This window comes from Marmota flaviventris, chromosome 12 (assembly GCF_047511675.1).
Source record: "Marmota flaviventris isolate mMarFla1 chromosome 12, mMarFla1.hap1, whole genome shotgun sequence".
Lineage (NCBI taxonomy): Eukaryota > Metazoa > Chordata > Mammalia > Rodentia > Sciuridae > Marmota > Marmota flaviventris.
Window position 1 is genome coordinate 94,064,441 of NC_092509.1, and position 26,173 is coordinate 94,090,613.

Sequence of the window (26,173 nt, forward strand, 5' to 3'; positions counted from 1 at the left end):
GAATAGAATAGGATAGAATAATGGTGTACAAACATGAAGTATAACTTATTCTTTAAAAAAAAAAAAAAAAACTCATTTAGATACTCCAAGAACTGCCCCAATATAGTCAGGGATTTCCTTCTCTGAAATTTTGAGAAGAGCTGAAACAAAATTTCCTAGGATGGGTCTCAACATCTGAAGTTCTTAATAAGATACTTGGAACAGAATTTATGAAAATGGGCTTTGAAACCAGATAAACCTGCATTAAAATGCCACCATGTATTTCCTGTGTGATTCTGGATATGCTGCTTACTCTCTCTGAATATCAATTTATTAATCCAGAAGAGGAACACTGTACCTAATTATTCACAGGACTATTTTCCAAATTAATGAGTTAGTGCACATGCTGCATCTGGTATACAACATATGCTGAATAAGCATGTGCTTCAATAATCTTCTCTCAATAAATAAAGTTTAAAATTGGCCATGATGAAGGCAGGCATGGTGACACACAACTGTCATCCCAGCAACTTGGGAGGCTGAGGCAAGGAGGATTCAAAGTTCCAAGTCAGCTTCAGCACTCAGGGAAGTCATAAGTAACTTAGTGAGACCCTCTATCAAAATAAAAAAATAAAAAAGAGTTCAGGGGTAAAGCATCCCTGAATTCAATTGCTGGTACCAACAATTGGCCATGATGATATTTTGTGTAAGTGGTACCAAAAAAATTATTTAATGACAAAATACCCACAAACACATGACTAGTTGTACCATGTAATAGTTACTTAAGTGTGCATACCACACGATGACAAATTTCTTGTTGCTTGACACAGACACTAAAAGCAAATTTTTGTTTTCGATCTTCCATATAACCAATCAAAAATTACTACTGCTAAATAAGAAAAAGAGCCCGTGTTTCATCCCTGACAGAAGTTCTTCTCAAGCATAAATTTGGTTATTTGAGTTCTGGTTGGCCTATTCCTGGGTCTGGATTCTTGTTATTGTTTCTCTTGTTAAAAAATAACCACGTGATACACATTTATCTTAATGTATAAAAGCAAAATGAGTATCTATGTACCTACCTACCGATCCGATCATCACAAGTACCTTTGAAGTGTTGTGTGAGTCCCTTCCAAGCACAACTTACCCTTCACCCCAGAAGAATCTACTGCCCTCCTGCAGATTATTTCAATCATCCCCTTGTTTTTCTGAAGTCTTCTCACATGTGAACAATACATTGCTTTATTTTAGCATTTTTGAACTTTACATGAATAGAATCATACTGCATTCATTATTCTTCTCTCTTACTTTTCCACTCAACATTCTGCATCGCAAAAGCATAATGCTGGGTGGAGAAGCAAGATAGAAGAATAATATAGTATGACATTCACACCTGTGGTTACTCTCACTATGCTTTAAGATGAACGTAGCACAATGTCCTTATTCAATGTTCTACTGATAGACACGTGGGCTGCTTCAAGTGTCTTGCTATTACGAATGGCTCCGCTTGCTCTGTTCGTACTCACTCACGTGTCAGAGTTTAAGCTCTTACGTGACCCAACTCAAATGAAAAAAATTATAATATTTGCATGGCAAACAGAGTTATTAGAGAAAAACTCTCCCACTCCAGCCTTACCTGCTCAATCAAGAGCATGCCCTGCCATGCTGATGGCTCAGGGGAATCAGAGGACCATTTTTCAAAACATTCCAAGCCTCTTTCCAAAACACTGAACCAATTTATAATGTCGCCAGAATCATATGCATATTCCTTTTGTTCCACATTCTTGCCAAAAGCCTGAGATTGACAGGTTTGCCAATCTGGTAGACAAGAGATAGCATCGCACCATGAATGGTTATAATATTAAAACATATTATACAGCTCTATGATTAATACAGCAGGGCAGTGGAGCATGAAGAGACAGAACTAAATAGAAAATGAAAAAATACAGCTGATTGTGTCTAGATATTAATTCTATAATGAAGCACATCTCAAATCAGTGGGTCAAGATGGACTTTTTAATAATGTTTGTGAAACCCAGATAATCATGTAGAAAAAATATAGCTAGATCCATTTCCAGTACCATTCATCAAAATAAGGTCAGAGGTTTAAATACTAATGATAAAACCACACAAGTACTAGAAGAAAATATGAGTGACCCTCCGTATCATAATGCTCTCCAAAATGGCGGCCACTGTCCAAAGGTGGCTACTGAGCACTTAAAATGTGGCAAATGTGACTGAGGAATTGAATATCACTTCATTTAACTTTAAATTTAAATGGAAAAACTGATGATTCAGGTACTGGAGAACTTTCAAGTACACTTGGAACAACTTGGATATGTGAAATCTAAATACAGATAAAACATTTAAAACAAAAGTTTAGTGACCAGATTGAGGTATGTCAAAAGTTAAAACACACATCATTCTTAAAAATTTACTGCAGAAAACAAAGAATGTAAAATATCTCAATTCCTTTCAAATATCGATTACTCACTGAAATAATACTTTTGATATACTGGATCAAATAAAATATATTATTAAAATTAATTTCACCTGTTTCTTTTTTTTTTAAGGTAGCTGTTGAAAATGCACAGATGTGGTTTGGATTATATTTCTGTTGGACAGTGCTGTTCTATAACCTGGAAGTAAGGGAATTTTTTTCAAACCAACTCAAATCCATGAGGCAATTAAAGACATAAAACTGACCACACCAAGGGAAATAATTTGTATAACAGGAAAAAAAGCATAATTGGAAAAGAAGAGAAGATGTTAAACTGAAAAAAAAAAAGTTCATCAAATATTAGGAATAATATCCCTATGAAAAGATAATTCACAGAAAAAGAAAAGCAAATGATCTATAAAAATAAGAAAAAGAGCTCAAGCCGACTCATGATATTCGAGATACAAATCAAAGTTGCATAAGATTATCATTTCTCACTATCTAGATAACAAAGACACAAAGGTTTCACTGATACCTGTTGGTGAGGATCCAAAAATACCAAATGTGAGCATCCACTTAGTGTGAAATAAATATTTTGCAAGTTCCAAATAAATTTTTTTACAGTATAATGTTTATAATTGTTCTATTTTAATCTCTTACTATTCCTAATTTGTAACTTAAATTTTACCATAGATATGAACATATAGGGGAAAAACTGTATTTACAGGATTTAGTAGCACTAAATCATACTTCCAATTGGGGTTGTGAAACTATACCCTGAGGACAGGAAGGGAATACCATATCTGGCAAAACTGAAATGCATTTATCCTCTGATCCAGCTACTCCACTTCTAAAAAACTATTGTAAAGATAGACTGGCACCAACATAAATATTCCCAAGGCTGTTGTTCATTACACAGTTAGTTCCACTATGCATCTAATTCAGCTCAGGTTTTAGCTTCATTTGCAAATAAACCCCCCTCAACAAAAATAAAGGCTCTCCACTACAATGCAAAATCAAAACACTAGAAACAACCTAGTTTATCCAAATAAATAACTTAGATATATTAACACAACAGAATTTTTGTTGCTGTAAAATGCAGTGACAAAATTCCATATATGGCTCCAGAGTAATCTCTGAAATATGTTCTTTAGAGCAAAAGGGAAGATGTGTAACTACAGTATGCTACCTTTTTTCTAAGAGGAAAAAAATAAAGATGATGTTACAGTTAACAGAAAACAACATGCAAAATGCACGTATGTTTATGTACATGTGTAATGCATACATAAAAACATATATATACATATACATGAGCTTATATCTGTGTCTCAGTAGATAGATATGCATACATATATATTTTTCTAATTTTGTCCACTGAAAAAAACCTACAAATAATGACTGGCCTTGAGGCAACGAGAGCCCCTACAACATGGACTTTGGTCTCTAAATACCATTTACCACTACGAAGAGCTGGGGTAGATAAAGTACAAGATAAGTCTGAAATAGCCTGAATCTCCTGAATAATAAACCAGAAAGTAAAGAAGCTATCAAAGTCTATTATACTCTAACAGATTCAGAAGCCAATTTAAAGAGTATCCTGCTGACCAAAGACAATTTGAGCTTCAAAGGAAATAAGTGCAAGGAATTGAAACACATAAATTTTATTAAAATCCATGCATTCATAATGATACTTAAACAAAACAACCAAAAATACCTCATTGGTTTTATTTGGAGAATACTAGAAAATTAACTTATTCTGATGGTGGTTAAAACTGATGGAAGAAAACCAAGCCTTAACCTTCCCACACAAACAAGAACTCAAGGTAACCTCAGAATTGGTGCAATTAAGTTATTCTTGAGGGAAAAACTCAAGCTAGCAAATGTAGAAGGGAGAACAGAATATCAGGATTTTATAACCCTTACTGAAATGACAGGGGCCACCAATGGTTTCTAAGGGCCTGGGACAACTTCATTGTGGGAAATCAGGCTGACAAGACCTAAATCCAGTGATCAGTCTGAACTTCCCCAAGAGGCTGTGTGTCCACAAATGCAGAGGGACCGTACATAACACTTTCTACCATGGACTTTTACCCAAGCATCTGATCAAGCTTCCAATTCAGGTCAAACTACCAGATTACAGGAAATATCAGAAACACAGGAAAATAAAAGAAGCAGCAATCAGCAAGCTACACGATGCAAGGAATCCTGTAGGCCAAAAAGGGGGGCTTCTTCCACAAACTTCTAGGGACGAAAAGGAAGAGGGAAAAATAGAAAATGGAAGACATAAATAAAGAGTATCCTGCTGACCAAAGACAATTTGAGCTTCAAAGGAAATAAGTGCAAGGAATTGAAACACATAAATTTTGTTAAAATGCTTGCATTCATAATGATACTTAAACAAAACAACCAAAAATACCTCATTGAAACACATAAATTTTGTTAAAATCCATGCATTCATCTCTCAGGTGTAGAAACTGTTCAGATCCTGAATACGACAAAGTATCATTAATAAACAACTGTGAGACAATCAAGGAAATTTGCTTCCTGACAGGATATTTGACATGAAAGAACTATTGTTTAAAAATTTTAGGTATGGTAATGATATTATGGTTATCTTAAAAGAAAAGGGGCCTCATCTTTTAGACATATCTATTATGCAAAGACAAGATAATACAATGTCTGTGCCTGGCTCCAGAAAGATCCAGTAGGTAAGGGGAAGTTGGGAGTGGGACAGCAGAATTGGCCCAGAGTAGTTGATCATTAAAAGCTTTCTGGAGAGCAGAAGATCCTAGATTCCTGTTCCACCACCGCCAACTTATCAGCCATAACACCTTGGTGAAGATCCCAAACATAATGGCCCTCTTAGTAGTTGTTGTAAATAGTGTTGCAAGCAGTAAAGATGATAATACATGTCATGTACTTAACACACAGTACTTGAGCACAGAGTAAGCACTCAAGATCTGTTAGCTTCTATTATTACTGTTTTCAATTATTGCCATTGTTATTCAGAATCACCAAGATAGAGGAAGATGAACTGGGATAGCGTCTTTTGAACCCAAAGCCTCTATATCAAGAGGCCTCCCATACCTCTAAGGGGAAACTCTCAGAGGAGACTGAGAACAAGGACAGATGATCTCTGCAAAAGATTTCCCTATTTATATGACACACCCTTAATGACACTGCTTCTCAGCCTCCACTTCTGGAATTATACAATTAACCATCCTTTGTTATAAAGTTGAAGTTTAATGTGTCGCTACTGTTGACGGTTATTCATCTGCTGGGATGTAAATACCCATTTTTTTTTATTCCCTTATAAATCAATACACACACTCATAAATGATTAAACATGCTGTTTCATTATCCTCCCAAAACATTGCTCCAAATTTTTACTACATCAGGTGGTGGCATAAATTAGATAAGGCATACAAAACTAACAAAGTGATAAAAATTCAGACTCCCCATAAGCCAATATAACATCACAATGCAAAGTACCCACACAGCTTTTTAAACAGTGAGGAAATGCCTGGAATCCTACAACATAAGGTAAAGATTTCCACCTCTATTAGTAACAGACATTAAATCCTGAGGAACCCTCTTAGGTATCATTTTGTTTCTCTATGCGAGAATTCTAAGTGCTTAGAATTCTACCAGAACTGGTCCTCTTTCTTTCCTGACCCATACCTGGCCTGGTTCTCCTGCCTCTGAGGCCCTGCCTGCACCTTTCAAATTCCATCCCCATCCTTTTCTATCACACATCTTACTGCGTAGCCTTTCCTGGAATTCACTGGATCTGAGTGATGGATCTCACATCAACCCACAATGGTGACCCCACATTTGAAAAGAACTTTCATTCATTCCCTCGTCTATTCAACAAATAGGTGCTGCACTTCATTTGTGTGATGGGTGTCGTTTCGAATCGAGAGGATTAAAAAAAGAGGTAAAAACCTTATCAGGATTAATGATCGTCAAAGAATCACAGAAATGAAGGTGCGGTTATAATACTGGGAACACATGTGGGGGAGAAGTGGTGGTGCAGCAGGAGGGCCAGGCAGAGGGACCTGACCTCACCATGGAGATCGGGCGATTCCCTGAGAAATCAAACTTGTACTCTATCTTAAACTCTCCTCTGAAATTCAGGTCAGAATTTCCAGTATCTCCACCTAACAGAATACATCATTATTTCAAACTGAGTTAATTGCCACTTCCCCACGCAACGCCATGACTGCCCACCTCAAGTAGGATCCATCCAGAAATTTTGCAATTATCCTTTTCTCCCTTCATCACTCTGAGTAATGCCCAGTTTTACTGAGACCTACCAATTCTGCTTACGAAATTCTTCTCCTAAGTGCTTCCTTTCTCCACTGGAAGGGATTAACTCAGCTCTCAGCATGGCCTACCAAGTTGGTACTAGAATTCACCGTTCTGTCTCTGTCCCTATTCTAGTCACTTACCTACATTCACAAAAGAACCATCTGTGGGAAAATTCTGTTTCTTCCTTCTTTATAATCTTTCACCGTCTTCCATTGAATGAATGAATGAATGAATGAATGAATGAATATATATATATTATATATCTATAACTTTTTGTTCTTTCTTTCCTTTTTTGGGGGGTAGAAGGGGAGCCTAGGGGTACTTCACCATTGAGCTACATTCCCATCCCTTTTTGTTTTTTATTTTGAGACAGAGTCTCACTGAGTTCCTGAGGCTGGCCTCAAACTTGGGATCCTCTTGCCGTAGTCTTCCAAGTCTCTGGGATTATGGGTATGTGTCTCCCCCACACCCAGCCCACTGCTTGTATTTTGAGCAAACATCAAACCCTATAATTTGACCTAAAGGCTTCGCATGGTCCAAGAGCCTCATCTCCCCAGTTTTCCATCACACATGGAAAGTCCAGCCACAGTGATCTACATCCATGTGGTGTGTCTTCTGCCTGAAATGCCCTACTTCATCTTCCCTCTGCCCCCAAACCTTTTGTCCCCAAATGTCAATCTACAAACCAACCTACAAGTCCACAGGAAAATGATAAAAATAAAACTACTGAACCAATGTTAGTCCCCCAATACTTTTGGAAATGTAAGCCTTAGCCCAGAGGACTCCTGTGCAGCTTTCAATAGAATAGCCCAAATACCTCCTTCTCTGGAGCCTTCTATGACTTCTTGATGCTGGGGAACCCTATAACCTATTGCCCAACCTGGAACCTTCTTCAAGAGTAAAGGGGTGCTATGATTAACATTTGGACAGTGAGAATAAACCAAGACTGCCCCCGGGAAACTGGGGTGTACTGCTGGCCTATCTCTAGACCCAGCTGGGTATTTTCTTGTCTCAATTCCCAAAGCACTTGTGTCTATTCACTATACATCATGGTTCGCATGTCAACTCCCCTGCTTATCTGAGAACTGCACCAAAGCAGGGCTGGGCCTTGTTATCTCTGTATCTCCAGCATCTCTCTAGTGCCAGGCACCAAGATGACACAAAGCATCAAACAAAAGTAAATGTTTGTTCAATAAATTATCTGAGCTAATAAGAAAGATTAGGTGCCTTAACCTTGACCAACAATTTTTTTTTTTCTAATTCCCATTATCTTTTCTCAGTCCAGACTCTACTTCCTCTTTTGGTACATGAGAGCAAGATTTTCAAAGAAAAAAAATCCCAAGCCTCAGATCAACGACTAGCTGTCAATTAACCAATAGCTACTTATTCAGCACAATTGACCCTTCAGGCTTAGAGAAAAGATAGAAGAGTTTACATTTGGTTGGGGCCAAAAAAAAAAAAAAAATCTAGAAATGATGGTCTGGGATATAGCTCAGTGGCAGAGCATTTGCCTAGCATGCACGGGGGCCTTGGGTTCCATCCTCAGCACTTGCACAAAAAGAAGTATGTAAATGAAAAATAAATAATGAAATAAAAAAGACAAAACAAACTTCACAGGAGTTCATGGAAGGAATAGAGAACCTAATCTTATGGCAGAAAAAGGGTTCCTTGAAAAAGACGGGATTTGAGCTGAGATTTGAGAAACTGCTTCAACCTCAAGAGAAACAATAAAAGGGAGATATCCCAAGACAAGGCCAGGGCTGGTGTTGGGGAGACCCTGAAGCTAAGTGTAAGATTTGTTTGGGGAGTTGTTATCTAGACCATCATGGACTCCTGGACAAATGTCAGAACACTGAATTTTCAGCAAATATGAAGCAACTCAAAAAGGTTCCTGGTTGGTCAATTCCTTCATCTCAAAATAGTGTCTGCCTGAGACATGGGACAAAGTATGTGCTGCTTATTCCTTTATAACCTGTTAACTGTAAGAACTGTTACAAAAACTATCTTGGGAAAATTACTTTTTGGAAGAATTTCTTTTTAAAAAAGTGTTCAAGTCACACGCTCCTTGGCATGTATGAACTATCTATTCTCGAAAAAGCTCTGTGCAGACCTCACCTGCAGCATCTCCTCCCTTGACCCTGGGCCTCTTGACCCTCTCATGAAAGAAATGGTAGTGTGACTCTAGAGGCTCTATCACACACACAGACCTCCTTGTTGACTTTGGGGTTTAAGGGGTGGCTGTAGCACACATGATATCTCCTAAATTGTTGCTGACACTGTCACTTACCACTTGCATCTGTGATGGCCAGTATAAAAAAGTCCCCCAAAGCTGGGGGTGTAGCTCACTAGCAAAGTGCATGCTTAGCATGTGTGAGGCACTGGGTTCCATCCTTAGCAACCAAGCCAGGCGCTGTGTGCACGCCTTTAATCCCAGCGGCTTGGGAAGCTGAGACAGGAGGATTGCAAGTTAAAAACCAGCCTCAGCAGTGGCGAGGCACGAAGCAACTCAATGAGTCCCTATCTCTAAATAAAATACAAAATAGTTCAGTGGTTGAATGCCCCTGAGTTCAATCCCCAATACCCACCCCCCAAAAAAAGTCCCCATATCTTAGTGAAAACTACCCACTTCTCTCTCAGTCCCCTTTTCCTACCCAGCTCTGACTGGCAAAGCCATAAATCACCAAAAGAAGTGAACTGTGTCTTTAACAATGAACTGAAACTACAGCAATACCCACCATACTCTAATAGAACCAGCTTCATTTAAAAAAACAAAAACGGAATTCAGCAAGGTTCAGTGGCACTTGCCTATAATCCCAGTGACTGGGGAGGCAGGCTGAGGCAGGAGGCTTATAAATTAGAGGCCAGCCTCAGCAATTTAGGAAGGCCCTGTCTAAAAAAAAAAAAAAGGACTAGGGCTATAGCTCAGTGATAGAGAGAGAGAGAAAGAAAGGGAAATCTTACTTCACTGCAATCATCTCCCTGCTTTACCTAAAGCGCCTTCTTCCAAAAGCCCTACAGCACTCAGGATATTGCACAATTTGCGTTAGATCTACTTTTTCAAGTGCAATTTTCTAAAAAGACCAATCCACATTCACACACATAAGTTAATGAGGTATGTTTTTCCAGTAGTAATCCTCAATTTACCACTCCCCCCCCTCCACTAACCTTACTAATAAACTCAACATAGGCTACAAACTTACAGGAGAAATCAACAAAGTTAGGTCTTAGCCAAAGAATCTTTACTTGGCATAAATGTGCCCTTGTGAGCTTTACAAAATTTTCATGAACAGCAGTAAAACCACAACAATGAGGGGGGGGGAGAAAACGTGATTCAAGTTACAGTCATATTTATCTAACTAACTGGGGAGAAAAGGGTAACGAAGATGATACTAAATATACCGTTCCACTTGAGTGATTAGCAAGGAGAATCTGGCATGCAATGCAACTTTGGGAAGGGTGCTATTATGAAAAGCTCAGAAACGCTTTCCAAGATTTGTTGTCCAAATCTTTAAAAATAACAATAATCATCAAGATATTTCCTTTATCTATCCTCCAACAGAGGATATAAGAGCTAAGTGAAGAACCAAAGTACTTTGGCTATTATTAAATGGCTTAAGAGGCTTAAAAAGTCAACAATATAACACAGGAGAATCAAAAGTGAAAACAAAGACACAGAGATCCCTAAGCTGGAGGGTGCTCTGATTCCACCCCCACCCCCCCAACCAGGCGTGAAGTATGCGGCCGTCAATTCATGAATGCCATAAACACATCTGCTCAGATGGCGGGAGCCCGGGAGACAGGCAGAGGCAGGTAAGCGCTGCAAGATCTGAGGCTGGAAGGGGAGAAGTGGGTGGGAGGAACGGGGGAGGAGGCGTGGGGCAAAGTAGGACAACAGCAGAGGGGCCCCGAGGGCAGAAGGGAGACGCAGGCTGGGAGCAGGAAGTCTACGGTTGGACAAACAGGTGGGCGGAGTCCGAGAGAAAGTGACTCTGGAGAAGGGGTTGAAATGCCTGAACAGCTCATCAGGCACCAAAGACTCGCCTCTTGCAGGCTCAAGTATGGTGGCGGGATAAGAAGCAGGAGGGATTTAGGGATGGAAATATGTAGGAATGATAAAGCTTCAGAAAGAAGAGGAAGGTGGAAGGGATACTGGGCAGGACCAAGAGGTTAAGTCAGCCCAAGGGAGGGGAGAGATTTCCAAGAGAGCCACAGGGTGCTGGGAGCCTGGGGGAGCTCCATGAACCAGGCAGGGCTCCACTCTTCCTTCTTCCAAGTTACTTGAGAGGGAGCAGCAGTGAATGTAATAAATCAAGAGCTGGGGCTACCTCAGCTTCCCGGTATGTCTCCACCACTCCTTGATCAAGGCACTCAAGAAGACCCCAGCATGGAAAACCCTGAATGCTATGACTGCAGTCAAGTGTCAGATGAGACAGGCACAAAAAAAGGACCTTGAAAACCATAAGGCACGCTAAGTAGGAGGCACTGTTATTCACGAACCCTCCTACAAACAAGGCCAAGCCACTATCATGAGGAAATGAGTGTTCGTCAAATAGGGAAATTGTGTCTATTCCAAGTGAAGATGCCCCCCCCCCCACTAGGAATACCAGTTATCTGACAGAACATCACATTTGATATGTTTGCTCGTCAAATATGTTTCAACATTAAAAAAAAAAAAACCCTACCTGAGGCATAATAGGGAACTCTTAATAAACCATCACACAGGTTTATTAAAATTTATGTCTGCATCTAATGTATGTCTCCAAGGTTTTGACACATTACAGATCTTAACTAATTAGGTTAATTCCTTCAATTTGATCACTCGCCCAGTGACTTCCAAGTGCAGAGCTGTGTGCCAGCTGCTGGGGGGGGGGGGGGCGCTGAGATGAGCGAGACCATCCATCCCGCCCTCCAACAGCCTGGCTCATCAGGCTTCTCAGCTTCCGTTTCAGACAGGGGCAGTGACATGTCCTTCCATACATGAAAGGAGAAAGCAACCTCACATTATGTGACCAGCCCACAACCTAGGACATGCATTTTCCAGCAACATACTAAATAAGAAAGTAAGGAAACTTCTTAAAACCTGGTGACTGCAGACACTATGTGTGTTCAATCCTGTGTCTCTCCGGGCCCAGCAGCCGTCCAACAACTCCTGTCCTAATTGCATAACCACATCATGTCATGTTGCTTCTTGTTGCAACTGTTAACTTGTAAAATTAAACTTCAGAACTGAGATAGTCAAGCTAAATAATTGCCTACTTTAAAATATGAATATATATAATTTACATGCCACTTCAGATAAGCTCTTGAATTATGATATCTGAAAGTCAAACTGTCACCATTTTGAAAAATATAGTTTCACTGTTTCAATTTTTCCTGCACTCAAGCCCTGGTTTGAAGTTTTCTAAGCAGTATTTTATACTATCTATTGCAACTTATGCTTTCCATGTTTCAACAAGAATCTATTTAAACACAAATTTTCATCCCCCATGCTATGGGGCTTTAAAATTGAAGCTCAAAGAAGAACCATGAAATAACAAAAAATGCATTGATTTGCTAAAAACATTAATAAACACTCACACTGACACAGTCTCCTGTAGCCCTCCATTCACCTTGGGAACCTTCATTAGATTCATTTCCAAAATAATATTTTCAATATTTCTGCATTTTCATAAACCTAAGTTTTATGAAATATCTGAGTGAATTCCTATTTGTAAGATATGTGAGTTGATTTACATAGTCAATATGTTCCTGAAAGGTGGGGGTATATCAATTTTTATATCTAAACTATTTTCATGTAAACTGGTATTTTAAGTCCCATCTTCACTTCCAACTGATAGGCAGCAATGTACCATGCAGAGGGCTCACTGGAGTGCTGCCGTCCATCCACGTGCTCTCCTCATCTCTAACTCTCTGATGAGTCTGATTTCATTCCACTGTGGGGAGGTCCAGAATTAAACAGTTTAAGCCATATAAAACAAGCAGTGCCCACAATCTGAGATGTCAGCAAAACAGCAAGAGGGAAGATACATTGAAGACAACCAAAAGCAATGCCACCCGCCCCCTTCTGTTTGGTTCTAACAAGCTGGAGAAAAACAAAGTACTGTATCAGAAGACAATGAGGTTTGGACTATTTCTCTGTTAAACAGTCAGCAATCTCCTTCTATAGTCTCCCTCCAGCATTAATTAATTGTCATATTCTCTCCTTGGGGCCATTCTCAAAGAAGAGCTGGAAGGAAACTTTGAAGGACAGAGAGACCCACGATCTGTGTATTTAAATGTGTGTGCCAGAAAAGGTGCTTCATACAGTTGCAAGTGATATAACAGGTTCAAATGAAGCCTGGGATACTCAGACCCTATGGGAGTAAGTCTCCTGCTCTCTCCAGTTCTGATGGGAGGAATGGTAACATTCCTTGTCCCAGCCCCTGCTGCTGTCTTTTCTGATAAAAAAACAAAAACAAAAACAAAAAACATATCCAGTAGAAGGGGGTCTCAAAGGGCCTAGAACAAGCTGCTCTGACTATAACATGGCAGAGCTTGCCTGATCCCAAATTCAACCCAGTGCAGAGGCCCCAGCAACCTGTGAATGATGCCTTGGTACAGTGTTTTAATCAGCCACAACAAATAGCAAGAATTAATGGGCAAACTCTTGATTTATACCCTGTGCTGCTTCAAGAATCCCAGATCACCTTTGACAGTGGTCAAAAATCCTTGTAAAACAAAATAAGATGGGAGGGGAGGAAGGATGAATTACTGACTGGCTTAGAAAACAGAAATCTGTTCTCTCAACTCAAAGTGAAACTGAGTCAGCCCTGAAGAAGGAAGCTAGAACCTTCACATCCTTTTAGGATGAACTTTTTACACTGGAGGATATAAATCCTCTCTACCACCTAAGCCATAATGGAGGGGAAATATTCCCCAGATGAGATGGGCATCTAGACAACATGGGTACCTCACCCCTCCTGCAGCATCCACCAATCCCTTGTCTTCATTACTTTCCCAGCAGCCCTCTAGAGCAGTTCTCTGCTGGGTCTGCACAGCAGGAAACATTAGGGGAGATTACATTTCAATGCTGCATTTGTGATCCATGAAGTGCTAGTCCCAGCATCAGTATAATGCCTATAAATACACTCGGTTGTTCTATCACACTAGCACTTCCTACTTTATAAGCAGCAAAACAAAAATAGGTGATCAAGTCCAAATTAATTTCCATGTCTGATCACCAGCATTTCTAAACAACCAATACAGAACATGTTCTTACTGATCCTATAACTCTGCTCTAGTAGTACAAAAAAGGGGGAGGAAAAACCCCAAATTCAGCATCTTGGACCTAAAAGACCCTCAGAAACATTTTCTTCCCCCATTGGAGCTGAAGTAGCTCAGGCCCTCTCCACCCATGATTTTTCCCATCCTGGTACATCCCAAATTTACCAAAATGAAAGGTTATTCTCATTAGGTAGAAGGTGAGCCCTTGAACAGGAAGGTTCGCTACATATGTCTGTGTAATGAACTTGTCATTTCCCCAAATGGTCTAAAAGAAAAAAGAAAAACAAAAGCACTGCTTGGAATCTATGGTGTGTCAGCCCCCTCCCAAGTCTGAGTCAGAGTAAGTGTCTTCACTGAGGTTTTGGGTGATCAGGGCGTATCACTTTCAGAGTTGCTCCAATAACTGAACTTATGGCTGTCTTCCAGCCAGAGAACATAAGCTCTATCTATTTTAAAACAATTTTCCTACCCCACATGCATGGAGGTATTTCATAGGCTGTCAACTTCCTATTGGAAATAAATCACTTCTCTCTCAAACTGTGCTTGCCATCTCTCAGGATTAATGCGTGTTTATGTGGGTATATTTTTATCTTTGACCGTGCAACTCCTGGAGCAAAGAAAACCACCCCAATTTTCACCAAGATGCCTGAGCCATTCACAGCTTTAAGAAAAGAAATGAATGGGTGGTGAGAGCCCTTGAGCTCAGGGACTTCTCTCACACAAACAGTAAGTGGGGAAAGGGAAAGAAAAAAAAAAAAAATCCTTCTGTAGCGAGAGGGGGGCAGGGTGGATGATAGGGAAGGACATTAACCAGCAGACCAAAGGCAGCCGCGGCGGCCGCACTTCGCAAACTGCCTGCAGAGGGGAGTGAAATCTGTTTCGTACACAATAACCAAGCACCCTCTGGCTGCTCGAATGAGCACGAATGATAAATACACCGAGGAGGGCAAACATGCACAGAAACAAGCCACCCCGGAAAGGTCAAAACTTCAGGAACCCCGGGAATCCCACCACCCACATAAACACATCAGTCGGTACGAGCGAAGAGAAGGGACTTGGATACTTAGCAAAGGGTCTAAATTTTGTTTTTTTCTTTCCAGCTCCGGCGTGCAAAGTACAGTGCTTACAGGCAAAGCTAGAGAAGAGCAGGAAGGCTGAGGGCGGCGGGGGGTGCGGGTGGGAAGGGAGGGGTGTCTAACACCAGCCACCCAGGCCTCGATGTGACGAAAGTCGTCAGCAGCCCCAACCGCATCCCAGCCCCTCCACCCCGGCAGGCAGACGCCCCCTGCAGCTCCCCCACCCAAGCTTCCGTCCCTTGCAGCAGCCCCACCAGCCCCGCACCAGCAGCAGCCCCGGCCCGGGCACAGCGCCGGCAGCGCCACGACCGCGGTTCCCATCCCTTCCGCGCGGCAGACACCCCGCAGGCCTCCCTCCCAACCCACCCGGGGATGCCCGGGGAGCCAAGCCCAGGCGGGCAGCGGCGACAACTCCCCCCGCCCCAGGGCTGACTGGTGATGGCTCCCGCTTACCTTGGGCGCTCGCGGGGGGGCTGAAGGTGGCAAGCCTCCCGCCCCCCGCCCCTTGCCTCCTCGCCTTTTTTCTTCCTCCCTCCTCCTCCTCTTCCTCCTCCTCCCCACAGTGTGTCCGGGTCTCCCCCTCCTCCCCGCCGCTTGGAGTAACAGCAGAAAACCCCGAAGCCGGGCCCGCGTGCGTGCGTGCAGGAGGCGGCGGCGCGCGGCCAGCTCTCCAGTAACTGAGCGCGGCGCGCAGCTCCCAACTAAAGTGTGAAAGAAGCGGTGGCCGCGGCGGCCGCGGCACGGATCGTCCCCCCGGGAGTGGGCAGGGAGCGAGCGGGAGCTGGCTGGGAGCGAGCGAGGGTGGGGACCGGGAAGGAGGGAGGGAGGGGACCTCCTCGCCCAGTCACTCACTCGAGGGGCGGGGGCAGCCAGACACTCCCCCGCCGCCAGTCCCTCCCCGCGCCCGGCTCCCGCGCGCGTCCTGCTCCCCTCCTCCGGGGAGGGGCTTGCGGAGGCCGCCCGGGCGCGGCGCACTGGGGAGGCAGGGCCGGGGCGCGGGCTCGGGGGCCGCCGGAATGCAGGAGGGATATCTGTGTGTGTGTGTGTGTGTGTGCGCGTGTGCATGTGCGTGTGTGTGTGTGTGTGTGTGTTTGCGCGCGCGCTCTCGCGCGGGGAGGCCAACTGGAGAGGAGACTCGGACTGCAAAGCTGTGTCCCTGTGGCCTTCCTGGGCCTGTCATTTGGGTGGTAACGTGGGAGCCGAGGGACTGCTCGCGAGCCCGCGCGGGCGCAGCTCTGCGGGAGATCCGGGTCCAGCGCGTGGCTGTGCCTGGTGGCAGCAGTCGGGGGAAGAAGGCTGGGCATCCTCGGCCTGCGCGCGGCTCCTCCCCTCCCAGGCTACGCTGGTCCTGCGGGCTCAGCCAGCCTCCCCGGCCCCGCCAACCGACCGCCTCCACCCTGCCCCGAAGCTGCGGCGCCTGCATGATGAACGAAGCACCGGCGACTGGGTGGACGCTTCGCTGGAAGGCAAGACCGGAGCCCCGCGCCCTTCTCCCCTTGCTGGCCTCCTAGGACCCAAGGGCTGGGGCCGCTCCTGCTGGGGGATGGTTTGGGGTCTAAAAATATCACAGTCCACCACTTCATGCGTCCAGTTCTTTGCGGCATCTCACCGAAGGTCAACCAATTTCCTACTCTCTGGAAAAGCGTGTTTTTCTCCTCTTCCCGGCACGCTGGGTGTTTGATGTGAGCCCTGAATTGATCTCCCTGCACTGATAGCCTTGGATGTCTTTTGTGCTGCTTCCCCCCCGCGCTTCACTGCTCCTTGATTGCCTTAGACACGCGAGGAATGTCAGGCCCCCAGAGTGAGGACACCCAAGAAAACAATAGAGGCAAAAGGTCCTCCGAGGACCTCGCGGATTACTCACAAACCCAGTTTCCCACGTTTGGCCAAGATGAAGTTGGAAAGTGGAAAGAGACACAGAGCAGTGGCAGTGATGAGACACTTAATTGAAAAGCGAATTCATAATTCAGCTTAATGAAATGACTTAGTAATCACCCATTAATGTCTAGGAAATTAGCTTTTTTTTTTAAATGGTCTTCCTGTTTTCCATCTTTTTATCAGCCTGAAGGGCTAGTGTCACATTGTTCCTGAAATTAAACTTGGATATTGTTTGTTATTATTATACATATTCTAGTTTATTTTTTCTTTGTAACCCGAATTCTTTGTAGTGTAGCCACTTGAAAAGGAGTGGTTAAGAGGGGAGAGTAGACACATTTGGGTTTCAATCGGGGCTGTCAGCCACCATCCCTGTTCCCATTGGTAACTTGTTTGATATCTTTCCCTCTTTTTCCTCATCTGTAAGATGGGATTGATAACTAGTAGATCCTTCTTCACAAGGTTGTTGTGAAAGTAAATGAAAGATAAAATGAGGTGGCAGTGATGTAAGGCACTTTGCATTGTGCCTGACTCATGGTAAGACATCAGTAAATAGAATTTTGAAATATTATTATATTATTAATGATAATTATTGTTATTTCAAAGATACATTTGAACCTCAAATTTGGAGTACTTTTTTCCACCCCCCCCCTCACCATGTTCCCCCTTAAAGTAGAAGGGGAATTCCTGCTGAATTTATCCAAATACAGTCAACATCTTCCTGGGGTTTGTAGGCCATGCCTGAAAACTTCTCCTGTGATGAAATAAATAATGTGTGTGCGCATGCCTCTCTGTCTGTATCTATATATGAAGGGAACTTTGAGTACAACACACCCTGTTCTTTCCCTCCTCTCTCTTTCTCTCATCTGCGTAGACCACCCTGAATGGACCAAGCTCTCTACTATTGACCTGTGTTAAACTCTGAAGAGATTCAAGGCTCAGACAGTGATTGGCACCATAGATTTCTTAAGGGTCTCCTTTGACTTGATATCTTCAGAAGCAGAAGGCCAGAGAACAAGCACTGCCTACCTGTGTAGATGAAAGTCTATCCCTACTGTGAACTTTTAAAGCTAGTTTTTATATTATTCAATATACTACGTGTTCGTGGTGGAAATTTTTGTTAATGTGAAAAGCTCAGCTAAGTCTGAAGAGAATTAAAAATCATCATAATTCCTTTATCTAGAGAAGCATTCAATATGTGCTTCAAGTGTATTCATTTTCCCTTCTCTTACTTCTTGCCATATTGTATGCTGGGGATTAAAGCCAGGGCCTCACTCACACTTGCTAAGAATGTGATCTACCACTGAGCTCCAATCCCAGCCCAGCAAACATTTATCAGGCACCTAGGTGGAAAACAATTTACCAGGTCCTGGACAGATTGTACTTTGCTTGTATTGTTTCTTTCTCAGAGAAACTATTCTTTAAAAGCAACATTTTATATGATAGTGAGGTTCTTAAAATACTCTACAGAAGTACCCAGCAGAGCTTGAAGGACTTGAAACTCAGGGAGCTGACTTTAAAAAAAGGCGAAAGTCTGAAACTTCTGTGGAGGGGCTCATGTACATGATGGTTACAAAACAAGCCACACTGGCCTATTTGTTAGACAGGAATTTCTCTCGAAATTAACTGCTTTGATAAGTATTGTTTCAATGTGAAAACTCATTCTGGGAATCCCGGGGATCCCTTTGCTCCCTTCCCTGACAAATTTAAGCCATGGGAGAGGACTCCCACCATCACCGCACACTTTCTCACACCCAGCCACAGCAGGGACAGTGGACCTCGGTACTTCTTCAAGGGATGTGGAAAAGAGAGAGGGAAGAACGGAGGGAGGTGCAGACTGGTGGACATCTGTATCTGCCCTCCCCATGAAGCAGGAGCAGTGGCAAATCTCCTTGGTCAGCACAGGCTGAATCTGCTCCATGTTTTATTACAAAATAAACTTCCTAATGAGCCAGAATCATTAAGTTGACCATAAACATATTTACTTAAAAAGAATGAAAACCAAATGTTTTCTTGGCCTTGTCACCTCTTTGACTTTCCATACTGTCAGAATCTCTAAATATCTTCAAACACTATAAATACAGCTTTCCAAAACAGTATTCTCCTTCCCCAGCAAAGTTACATTTTAATCTTCAAAGATACCCTTATCATCATAAATTTTCTCTTATTCCTAAACATTGTGCTTATATTTTGCTCCTAAATGCTTGGTCCTATGAAACCATTTATAGCACATCAGTTTATTTTTTTTCTTTTCTTTTTCCTTTTTTTTTTTTTCCTTTTCAGTAGTGAGATGGAACCTAGGACCCTGTATGTGCTAGGCAAGAACTGGACCGCTGAGCTATACACCTGGCCCTGTGCGTTTATTTCTTTCTTTTTTTTGTTACCAAGAATTTTACCCAGGGATGCTCAACCATTGAGCCACATCCCCAGCCTTTTTTATTTTATTTTTTTGTTTTGAGACAGGTTCTTGCTAACTATGTCGCTTAGGGCCTAGTTGCTGAAGCTGGCTTTGAACTTGTGATCCTCCTGCCTCAGTCTCCTGACCCGCTGGGATTACAGGCATGTGCCGCCAGGCCTGACCCCCTGCTCCTTATTTTTAAGTATAATTGTTTGTTTGTTTGTTTGGTACTGAGGATTGAACCCAGGGGTGCTCAACCTCTGTACCACATCCCCATCCCTTTTTCATATTTTAGAGACAGGGTCTCACTGAGTTGCTAAGTGCCTTACTAATTTGCTGAGGCTGGCTTTAAACTTGAAATCCTCCTGCCTCAGCCTCCTGAGCTGCTGGGATTACAGGCATGCGCCACCACTCCCAGCTTAAGTATAATGTATTATGGACTGAATAGCATATCTGTTTCATTTTTTTCTTTTCTTTTTTTTTTTTCATTCTTTTTCTTTTCTCCCCAAAATTCATCCATTGAAGGCCTAACCCGCAATGTGATGGTATTAGGAGGTCAGACCTTTGGGAGATGATTCGATTTAGATGAGGTCTTGAAGATGGAGTCTTCCTGATGTGATTGGTGCCCTGAGAAGAGCCAGAGAGTTTCCTCCCTCCCATTCCCTATGTGAGAACATGGCAGGAAGACAGCCATCTCATCCCTCAAAATCTGACCAGCTTGGCACCATAATCTTGGACTTCCACAGCGGAGAAAAATAAGCTTCTATCATTCAAGTGACACAGTCTGTGCTGTTCTGTGGCTGGAGCCTGTGCTGCCTAAGACATTGGAGCAGTGGCAAATCTTTGTCTCTAAAAGGAAAACAGAGGTTTACTGAAGAAAGGTACTAAAAGGAATAGACTGCTCTCCTAGAGCTTCCCATATAAATCTGAATGAATTCGTTTTGCCTGGTTTATTTTTAAAAGGTTTTCCAATACGGTTAATTTTTCTGAATAATGATATTAAAAGTGGCTTTGGCGGGGTGATCCACACCTGTGATCCTACGATACCCGGAACGTGCCCTGTTCGTTTTTGCTCCATGCTGCATCAGGAATGGCAGTGGGTCATTCATAACCCGCGTGGACCAATTCACTGTGTCTTCCCAGCATCACAGTCAGACGGACGCTCATGCCATCAACACTCCTATGCAGGCGTGGAAATGGAGGCCCACAGCGGGAGGGGAATCAGCACCAAGCCAACTGGTTGATTCTTATTAATCAGATGCCAACATTTTAATTATTTACAAACATATTTTCTTTTCAGTCTTCTTTGCTTTTCTGCCTTAGTTTTATTTATCTTTCAAGGCTATGTTTAAACTCTTAATTGTTTTGTTTTGTTTTTAGTACTGGGGATCCAACCTAGGGGTCCTTTACTGCTAAGCTACATCCCCAGCCCTTTCTTAAAATTTGAAGCAGGGAGTTGCTGAGGGTCTCCCTGAGTTGCTGAGGCTGGTCTCAAACTTGTGATCCTCCTGACTCAGCCTCCCAAGTCTCTGGGATTATAGGCATGTACTACCATACCAGCCAAACTCTTAATTCTTTAAAGGGAAATCCATCCTAGCTAGAGGCTTGAGTCTGGAGTGTGTGTGTGTGTGTGTGTGTGTGTGTGTGTTTAAATCTTTCTTTGAGTTTACTACAAGACACACACACAGGTCCAATGTATCTGATACACACCTATGAAGTGAGAATTATTTATTATTTTGATTATAATGATGACACCCATCTCCTTCTGAATGGTTCAGGGCTAAACCTAAACAGAGTTCCAAGTCAGTACTAACATCTTGCTAATGGTTCTAATTGGTATTTCAATGATGTGTGAATTCCTCTGATTAACTTGCTTTTTTTTTAATATTTATTTTTTAGGTGTAGGTGGACACAACACAATACCTTTATTTTTATGTGGTGCTGAGGATAGAACCCAGGCCCCGCACATTCTAGGTGAGCACTCTAGGTGAGCCACAATCCCAGCCCCGTAACTTGCTTTTCTAGATCTGAATATTACAGCTTTTTAATATCTATTTGTGGGGAGGGGGGTTACCAGAGATTGAACTCAGGGGCACTCAACCACTGAGCCACATCCTCAGCCCTATTTTGTATTTTATTTAGAGTCAGGGTCTTACTGAGTTGCTTAGTGCCTCGCCATTGCTGAGGCTGGCTTTGAACTCCTGGTCCTCCTGCCTCAGCCTCCCAAGTTGCTGGGGTTACAGGCGTGTGCCTCTGCACCCAACCATCTATTTATTTTTTTCCTTGATGTTATGGTTTGGATCTGAAATGTCCTCCAAAGGCTCATGTGTTGAAGATTTGATCGCCAATGCAGCCTTTGGGAAGTGGCTGGATCACGAGGGGTCTAAGACCATCAATAGACTAATCTAGTGATGGATTCATAGCTAGACGGGCTATTGGGAGTTGGTAGAAACTGTAGGAGATGGGATCTAGGGAGCACATCTTTGGGGACCATATCTTGTCCCAGGTCCCTTCCTATCTCTCTCTGTCGGCTTCTAGCCGTCATAAGATGAGCAAATCTTCCTCATCATGATGCTCTGCCTCATCTCAAGCCCAAAGCAATGGAGCTGGCCAAACCTGAACTGAAATCTCTGAAACTATGTGGCCAAAATGAATCTTTCCTCCTTTAAGTTGATTTTATCAGGTATTTTGTCACAGGAGCAAAAAATCTGATGTTTTCTTTTATCTCATTTTCAAAAGTTGGATTGACAGAAGAAAGCAGGGAACACTTACTCTTGAAGGGAGGAGTAATAGGAACCCATAATCAGGGACCAAGACTCAGCCACGGATGGAAGAGAAGAATGAGGCAGATGGAGGGGAAATTCAGACCCTATTTTGCTGTTTGCTCCCCCTTTTGTTTCATGATCTTTGCTTTGCCAAGATATTGGGAATTGATTTTCCAGAACGGAGCCCTTTTCTCCCAGGTCATACCACCAGCGCCACCTCTGTGGGTATAACTGTCCCCTGTCCACACTGATACCTGCTTATGGTACTGTCCTGACGCTGTCTCCAGTCCATTTGCTCTGGACACAGCAGGCTGCTGGGAAGCATTTGGAAGTTTGTACTTTCCATGGAAAGCTCATTAGAAATGTGTGGCCAGCCAGGCTCAGTGGCACACTGGTCTCCCTGAGTGGCCTTGCCATTCCTACAGGAGTCAGGCTCAGTGTGATCTCATGGGTTGAGAGATCAGTCCATTAAGTGGCCACGATGAGCAATCCTCTTAGTGGTGATAGCAAATAATAACACCCAGAAGCTTCAACCAGTATGACACAGCCATAAGGATACGGCTAAAAGAAGAAATAGAAATAAATTGGAGAAGAAAGGGTGTCAACACAGGAAAAAAAAAAACACAATATTTGTAATTTCCATCTCGGTGTTACTTCTTTGAAAATGCCCTTCCTACTCTTTCACAGAGTGAGAAGATAAACACACAGCGATTGCCGCCGTGCCACTCACCGTAATTAAACAGCAACCTGCGAGACAGCCAGTCCGTCATTAGCCTGGATTGCACCATGGTTTTCGAAACCTGCGCTGGTTCTGATGGCATGGACTGATTTCAGATGCAATTATTGATGACAATCTTTGAAGAATGAATGGAAAATATTGCTCCCATAATGATATAAGCCAAACATTGTTCTTAGATGGTATTCTAAAAGGATCTGGGAGATTCCAAAACAAGAGTTTCAAACAATTTCTTGATGTTGGCGTATATTAATGTTTTAGTCAGCTTTTTCACTGCTGTGACCAAAAGACCCGACAAGAACAATTTTAGAGGAGGGGAAGTTTTTTAGGGGGCTCATGGTTTCAGAGGTCTCAGCCCAAAGAAAGCCAAATCCACTCTGTGGGGCTCAAGGTGAGGCAGAACATCGTGGTGGAAAGGTGGGCCAGAGGAAAGCATCTGGGAACATGGCAACAAGAAGCAGAGAGAATTTTGCTCAATAAGGATAAAATATAAACTCCAAAGCCACGCCCCCAACCACCCACCTCCTCCAGCCACAGGCTATCTGCCTGCAGTTACCCTCTAGTTAATCCCTATCAGCAGATTAACACACGGATTAGGTTAAGGCTCTCATAACCCAATCATTTCACCTCCAACCCCTTTTGCATTGATGCACACATGAGCTTTAGGGGGACACCTCATATCTAAACCATAACAAAATTAGGAAAATTTTAAAATTCTCTGCATGTTTTAATTTACTTAAGCTACTCAACAATGCCATGAAGGTATCATTGTTCTCAACTCTATTTTCTTAAAGCTTAATAAGCCAAAGCCAAGGCTGCTTAACTAACAAGGGACAGAGCTGGAGTATGATCTTAGGCCTGGCACTGAACTCCAACACCACACTAAGGTTCATCCCAGATGTCATGATTCTGGGCAAAAAAAGAACAGTTTTATGTCTGGAATCTGCTGAATGGTATACACCATCAATACGCTTTGCACCTTCTCCAAGAGTTCCCGCTCCTGGACCATGCCACCTGATAGCTAATCAGAAGTTTCCCCTTGCCTCTCCCAGACAGAAGACTTCCTCGAGGTAGATCACAGAGCAAAGGTGGCCGCAGGTCTGGGACAAGACAGCGTTTCCAGGGCTGGGGTTGCGGGGGTCAGTGGTAGAGCCCTTGCCTAGCACATGTGAGCAGGGGGAGGGGGAGGGACAAGGGGAGGGGAAAACGCTTTAAGCCATTTGAGACATTGGTTTTATAGTTTCTTCTCTCCTTGTTGTTTAGTTCTGCGGCACCCACCCAGGCTCAGCCCCTCTCTCCTGGACTCAACCAGTTGTGTCAGCATCAGGCTCCATGGGCTCACATCATTCTTGTTGTTGAAGTCCTTTCTCCAAAGCACAGATATCTTGTTCTGGCTTCAAAGGCTCTGGCTCTTTGAAAAGTACAGAATGAAATCTAAAATTCTCCACCATGCACACAAAACCTCCCATTGTGTCACCCCTGCCTGTCCATTCATACTGATCCCCGCCCAGTTCTAAACGCTGACTGGAGGGATGGTCCCAACATCCAGCTAACCTGCAGGGTCTCACCCATCTGCTGCCCTTGCACCTGTTATCTCCTCCATGAAGACAACTCGAACCCAACACATTTCAAGAGCTGCCTCTCAAACAATCCTGCTCTTTCCCTGCCACTCACTACCTCTGGACCCTGGACCTCTCTGAGCCTTGGGTTCCTCATCTGCAACGAAGAGATCATACTATGTCTATGAAGAATTAGAAAAAGGACTTGTGTTCTGCACATTCACAGAAAAGTCATAAACACTCTGTGAATGGTTTTTATTACGATAACCCACGCTCTTTAGGTTCTGATTTCAATCCTGTTTGTCCTGAGAAACTTTCTAAAATCTTCCTTGTTGAAATTGAACATCTCCTCTCTCACCTTGTGAAATTTTGAGGTATTTTTTAAAATAGTTAAACTTAGTTTATTTTTTATAGTAGTTAACCAATTCTGACTAATACAAGGCAGATATGCGTTTCATAAATTGTACAAATCAGTGTTTTTTAGTAGACTATATAGTTATCACCATTACCTAATTCACAGGAGGGTTTCAATTTCTTCACATCCTCACAGACACTTTCGTTGTCTGTTTTATTCCAACTGTCCTGGTGGATGTGAAACCCTATCTCACTGTAATTTGAATTTGCATTTATTTAATGACTAATTGAGTCAGCTTTTGAGTAGCTGTGACCAAAACACCCAACAAGAACAACTTGGAGGAGGCAAAGTTTCTTTGAGGCTCAGGTTTCAGAGGTTTCAGTCCACAGATGGTCTACTCCATTGCTCTGGGCTCGAGATGCTGTAGAACATCCTGGAGGAAAAGTGTACCAGAGGAAAGCAGCTAAGGACACACCCACCAGGAAATGGAGAGAGAGAGACAGACACACAGACACATAGCCTCACCACAGACAAAATATATACCCCCCATAATACGCCCCAGTGACCCACCTCCTCCAGCCATACCCTACCTGCCTAGAGTTACCGTTCAGTTAACCCCTATTAAGGGATAATGCATTGATCAGGTTAAGACTCTCATAACTCAACCATTTCACCTCTAAACCTTCTTGCATCAGCTCACACGTGAGCTTTTGGGAACACCTAATATCCAAACCAATATTTTTGCCTTAACAGGAGTGTTTGGAGGATACCTCATATCTAAACCATAACATTAATCATACTGAGTGTGTTTTTTCATGTATTTGTCTTTTGAAGTCTGCTTATAAATTTTATTTATTTATTTATTTTTATGATCCTGACAGTCAGACCCAAGGTCTTGCCATGTTAAGAGCACATACTACCCATGAGCTACATCCAGCTGTGCTTCTAGTTTTACAATGGCACTTGGGGTAGCCAGCACTTGGCTGTCCTTGGGATCTCCTATAATCCTTTGCTCAAAGCAAAGTTGTTGGGCTCCAAATGTGAATATTGGATGAGTTACTTATTTCTGACGTCACCTATGGGGTATCCTGATATGAACTGAGTATAAGGGAAAAGAGAGAAAATAAAGAAAGGATAGAGAAAAGTATGGAGCAAAAAATAAAGAAAGAAATCATACGGTCCCTACTATTCTGAGAGTATCCAAGGTTTCTGTTGACTCATGCTTTTCAGCTATTGAATGTCCTGGTTTTTTATCAACCGGTTCCGATTCATTGCTTCTCTCCATGATTACTTGAGCAGATTCAATAAGGAGGTATTATTTAAAAATTAAAACTTCTTAGTTATTACATGAGAAAAACAAAAGGGAGAAGAAATTTTCAATTCACGCTAGTAATTGGAGCACAAGGACCTAATTCCCTC

General features: G+C 42.7%; 1 protein-coding gene across 1 annotated transcript in view; it reads right to left on the bottom strand.

Annotated features, from left to right (window-relative positions):
* C12H1orf21 (chromosome 12 C1orf21 homolog) overlaps window positions 1–15,858 on the bottom strand; it is a 211,764-nt gene extending 195,906 nt beyond the window's left edge. Inside the window, exon 1 of the mRNA XM_027935032.2 lies at window positions 15,520–15,858. The gene's annotated coding sequence lies outside the window, so the exon portion shown is untranslated. The remainder of the gene's footprint in view (window positions 1–15,519) is intronic.
* Between the last annotated feature and the right edge of the window lie 10,315 nt (window positions 15,859–26,173).